Source organism: Calypte anna, chromosome Z, assembly GCF_003957555.1.
Source record: "Calypte anna isolate BGI_N300 chromosome Z, bCalAnn1_v1.p, whole genome shotgun sequence".
Lineage (NCBI taxonomy): Eukaryota > Metazoa > Chordata > Aves > Apodiformes > Trochilidae > Calypte > Calypte anna.
Genome location: NC_044274.1, coordinates 59,106,994 through 59,112,993, shown reverse-complemented (window position 1 = coordinate 59,112,993; position 6,000 = coordinate 59,106,994).

The window sequence follows — 6,000 nt, the reverse complement described above, 5'->3', positions numbered from 1 at the left end:
TCTCCTGTTTGAGTGCAGCTTTGATATTAGCCATACCACCTCAGCAGAGCCCTGCAGAATTTAAGTAATGAGCATAAAGTAATCTCAGCCTGGCCCCTGGTAAATCCCAAGTTGCTGAGTTGTCTCGTGGTCCTCCCGTGCATCCTGTAGGCAGAGGTTTTAGCTGGGCTGAGCCATCTCACTCACCAAGGCCACATCACAGCAGCCAAACACACATCCCAGCCTTTGCATGATACAGGGGGACTGAGACACTTCTGTGACATTCCCTGGCAGCTGGGCTGTGTCTTTCAGCAAGGTCTTGCTCCTGCGTGCACTGACAATGACCATAGGTGTGGGCTTTTTTTCCTATAGAGACAGAGCTCCCACTACCTCCCTTCAAGGTGGGTTGCACACTGAGGCCACTTAGCACATGGGAGCCAGGCTTTCCCTGCTTCCCACCCGAATTATCCCATGGGGGTGGTATTCCCACATAACCCAAAAATCATTGAACTGTGGCATTCCACTCAGCCCAGTGGGCAGCCACAACAATCCTGCTCACTGCTCAGTGCTGGGTGACCAGCACAGCACCTGCAGTCACGGCCATCGAAGATTTTATACCATCTTTTGGAATACTGATTAAAAACAAATGATTCAGTGTTGGCCTAAGACTCAGTCCTGTGAGAACTCTGCTGGATCTAGCCCCATCAGTAACTGTACTTTAAGTTTGTAATTAATCTTCATGCACAATTAATGCAATATTGGTTTGGAACTAAAATGTCCACGTCTAGACTGTATTGCTGTTTGAAGGTCCTGGAGGACGACATCTGTAGATGGGAACTTCAGCATAAATCAGGATTGGTCTCAAGGTAAGACCTCCTACTTATTGCTCTCACAAAGATATATGAATGCAAATACCACAATACTGCTAACAGCAACAACAGTCTGTGCTGTGCTTAAATGAGGGCTAACAGAAGGGAGAGTTTATGGCTTTTTCTCACAAGCATTTGTTTTCTTTCAGGCTACTCTTTGGGTCTTGGTCTGACCTGTGAGATGCTGAAGGCTTTCACAATACTGATGTAAGCCCTACCAGGGACATTCAAGACACAAAATGTGTTGTCCGTGAGCCAGCAAGCAGGCAGCACAGCACGGCTGGCTGTGACATTTGGCAAAGGCTGTGTGGGACTTACAGGGCAGGGGGGTACGTATGGGGTGGGGAGGATGCTTGTGAGCAGTGTGGGGGTGAACAGGGCCAATGAGGGGGATGCATAGGGTGCCAACAGAAGCCTGCAGATGGCTTGAGAACAGCACAGGAAGAGGAGTGTGAACCTTTCTTTCCTGTCTTATGCTACAGCGTTATTAGGATCACATAAATGCCAGTGCTGTTAACAACCACGGTGATGACTGTTGTATCAGAAAAATCCCCCCCTGCTGCCTGCCTCCCAGGTGTTTGCACTCACATATCACTTCCCATTAAAATGGTCTTCAGCAAGTGCTGGGGGTGTCAAAGCTGGGAGATGGAATTGAATTAGTTTGAATAACTGAATAAGTTTTAGATCTTGGACTGACAGCTTGTTCATATACATTTTAAATGCCCAGCAGCAAGTGCATAATTTGCTTTACCAAGGCACTGCTGTTCACAGCAGCACGGCAGGGCTGTACTTGGCTACTGCTTACGTTTAACCTTGCTGCCCTCAGGATCCTTTCCTTGCATGGTCGATCTGAAAGGCATGATCTTAAGTGGTGTGACTGCAAATAATCAACTTGCACATTTCTGTCTTTCATTTTTGGTTTGGTTTTTTTTTTTGCTTGGATTGTTTTTAAATTTTTTAATGTTTATTTTATTTGTTTGTTTTAGGCTTTTTTTCTTGCAAAATCTTTTCTGCAAAAATTCTCAGGCACAGGGTGGCTTCAGGCTGCCTGGGAAGTGTTTCTGCTGTGCTGTTAGCCCAGCAAATATTCTGGTGTATTTTGATTCCACCTCATCCTGCACAGCACAGGCACAATGGAAAGAAGGGGAAAGTTTCATAAAGGCCTTTTGTATATCTCGCTCTGAAATTTGATATCAGTAGAAGAAAAGAAGACAGAGCAAGCAGATTTTGAAGAAAAATTTACTCAGTACTTTTTTAACACCTTTCATCCATAGTTCTTGAAAGACCTCAGAGATGTCAATAAACAATATGAACATAATAATGTCTTATTATAATAAAACCATTCTCCATGTCCATAAACAGGAAGAAAATGCATTCCTAGGAAGGTGTATTGTTTTATCTCCAACCAAAAAAGGGACACTGTAAGAAAGTGAGACATAAAAGCAGAAATCTTTGTTTCCATCTCTTCCTTACAAACATTTTTTGGAAATTAATAGCTTTAGGCAGAAGAATTATTTTATACTTTACAAAAAAAAACCTGCTGACTGGCACTTATTACCACAGTGCTTGTAAGGCCTCCTGCACATGGTAGATATTTGCCCTACTGCTTGGTAGCCTGCCAGCAGAAGGAGTTTTACCTCTATAAAGCAGCAATGTGAAGCCTTTGTTTCTGTGATTAGGTTTATCTGCAAATTTATTTTTCTTTCTATGTCACCAATAAATAAGATATTGTCTGTAAACTTTTTACCCAACATGCAAAAGCAGCTTATGAATGGCTGTGAATAGCAGAGCCACTGTAAGCTCAATCTCCCCTGGAATTTCAGTTTGTTTTTAAAATTGCATTCTTTCCCTCTATCATCTAAAATATACATAGGAATGTGTTTCAAGTTTGGAAGCCAAAATTTCCAACAGGTTTTTCAATTTACAGACAGCTTAGGCTTTAATATGGCATAAAGCAACACAAAGGGAGGAAGGCTGAGGCTTGGTGAAGGGTCCTGCCCAGCAGTGTGAATCCTGAGGGCAACTGATCTCATTCACTTGAGGCTGCTATAGAAGTGTCCTTTAACTGATGGCAAATGCAATGTCAGTTCATGAAGTGTCAATGTGGCAGAAGTACATATGGAGAGGGATTCAGAAAAGGTCTAAAAAAATCTAAATGGCCTTCAGGAGATTCTGAGATTTGTTTTACTGTAATCCTTTACTCTAAGCAGAAGATAATAAAAACACCTGACTCTGGCTTGTGTGTATTTCTATTGCACATTGAATTAAATGACAATGCAGAAATTAAATGGAACGATTCAGAAGGAAAATTCCTTAATGCACAAAGGTCTTCAAGTGAGAATGTTACATGCAGCACTTACCATTAAAAGCATTGATATTTTCCAGTGCTTACTACATAGTGGTATATGGGATGTTATTCTGATAAGCTATTCTAAACAGATGGGTTAACTGTGGTTTCTTAGAAAATGCATGGTTTTTAATTGCAGTATCATTACCTGCATTAATGGACATGGTAGGATGTGGGTGAATGGGTACTTGTACTTAAGGCTGTCTAATATTTTCCACCGCAAGAAGCTGTTTGCTGATGTTTATGGCATCATCAGGTTTTGTTCAGCAGAAAAACAGGGTCCTCAGGTAGGTGGATGCTTGAAACAAACATTGCTTCTGAAGTGCCAAGAGCAGGGGTTTGGGCAGCCCTCATGAGTCAGCTCCTCCCTGCCCCCTCAGAAAGCCTCTAATATGTTCTCATTTTGAAGTTTCAGAGGTGTTTTGTAAAAGACCAAGCTTCTGAAATGTAGTGGGGGGTTACAGTTGTGTTAACCCAGTGGAAATTCTTTTCACTTCAAAACACACAGTTTAGGAAATATGTAAATATATGATCTGAGGAAGTTTGTTTGCATCTGACAACAAATCTTGATGGTCTCATGGGTAGACAGACAAGGTAACTATGTATTTTAGCTTGTAGCTTTTCATTCCACTTTTGTTTTCCTGGCAGTTTGCCTCCCTTTATGTGTTATTTGGCTCAGTTCTTGCTTCAGTTACAGAAGCCCTCTTTTATTTTTCTGTTAAGCATAGGGTATAAAAAAATACATATGAATATACAAACAGCTGATGGGAGTGAGCCAGGCTTTTCTCAGTGGTACACAGTGACAGGACAAGCAGCAACAGGCACACACCAAGATACAGGAAGCTGTGTAAACAGAAGAAAAACCTTTTTTTTATCATGTAGGCTATCTAGTGGTGGAATATGTTGCCAATGGAGGCTGTGATGTCTCCACCCATAGCGATACTTGAAATCCAAGTGGACACCATCCTGGGCAGCTTGCTCTACCTGACGTGGCTTGAGCCTGGAGGGTTAGACAAGCACCTCTGGAGGTGCTTATTAGCTTCAGCTGTTCTGTGAACCTGTGAATCTAGATTCTGTGACATGGATAAATATAGATTAAAAAAAACGATGACTTTGTGATGTGGTCCCGGAACCTGGGTTTATCTCTGTTAGTCCATGCTGCTGCTCAGTGGAGCTTGCCCAGCCTGTGCGGGGGGGCTCCAGCTCTCCAGCGCTTCCTCTCTGGCACAGTCAAGGTCACAGCAGGGACCAAAAACATCCTGAGATGAGAGGAAGGAGGAAAAGGATGTGGTCCAACTCCAAGTTTCTGCGACTAAAGATCTTCCAGGTCTCCTTGGCAGAGCTGCTGGTTGAGGATGGCAGGCAGCCTCCTCCCCTGCCGCTGCCCCTGTCCCTGTCCCGGGACGGAGGCGCGAGGTGTATGGACACACAGGGCAGCAAGAGGAGAGCAGAAGAAAGGCATTGCCACCTGCATTGTGCTGGTCATGCCAGTGGCTGGCACTTGGGTCCTTCCAGGCCCTCTCCAGTCAGCAGCACAGAACAGCCCAGCCCTGGGAGAGGAATAGCAGCCTAAATAGCTGAGCATGGTAGGTAGCCCTGCCATTCCTGGCACTACCTGCCACTTACAGTAAAAATATACCCATACAAACTCTCTGTAAATAAACAGAGAGAAAGGTTAAGTGAAGACCATCCAAGCTACTCTGACAGCAGCAGTACAGCTGATGACTGATTAGAGAGGTAGCTCACCGAAGCCTAATTATAATCTAGTATTTAATTGCTCCTGGACAGCACCAGCCCCCTGGGCAGGAGGCAGCTGGCTGTCTGCAGCATTCACACTCTGGAGGAGAAGGGGAAAAAACTTTACTGGCTCTGTGGGTTTTCTGTCTTTGGCACAATTTGGAAACAAATCACTCATTATTTTTATTGCTGTAAATGTTACACTTTTTATTGGTTTTTTCTTCTCACTTCTATGAGGTAACCTTTAATTAGCTATATGAGTAAGACCACACAATTTCTATTAAATGACTTAATTCCAGTCTCATAAAGTTATTTCTTTTGTGGGAAAACAGAAGCTTTTCCGTCACATCACTCCTACACTCCTCATGGAAGAGCCTGCTGCTGCTACACCCTGTACCCCCAATATTGCTTCCTTCCTTGGCTGTGACGCTCATAATATCTGAGGAACAGGTGAGCTCTCTGAGGCCCCTGAACAGCTTGCTGTTCCTCACAACACGAGGGAGACCTCACCCTGTGTCTGCCACCTCTGGGCAGCACTGTGGGCAGTCCCCTGCTGTCCCCACAAGCAGCCCTTTGCTTTCCCAGTAAAGCTGTGTGGAGCTTAAACAGGTGCAAAGGGCTACTTTATGCCAGATTTTCTACAGTTATCCCACCTCGCTTGTCAAGGGACAGGGAGAAAAGATTGGTGATTGTCAGATCTTGAAAAAGAAACCTCACAAATTACCACTTCTGCAAACAAGTTGCTGTACCAAGAATTGAATATATGCTGTTAATTTTCCCTATGAGATCCTGAGTATACTGAGTATAGTTGTAAAAAAGATATAAAAAATATGTAAGCTATGCTATACATGTAAGTTATATAAATATATCTATCTTTATTATATTTTATGTATACCATTTGAGTTGAAGTTTTATGGTCAAATTGCTGCAGGACAGTTTCTGACAGCAGAAATCCCATGATGCTGGAGGGATGCCCTTTGCTTGCCAGTCCCTTGCCAGCTGGCAATGCTGTGAGGGCCAGGGCAGCTCTGAGGGCAGAGAAGGGGCTTGGCTGGGGACACTGAACTG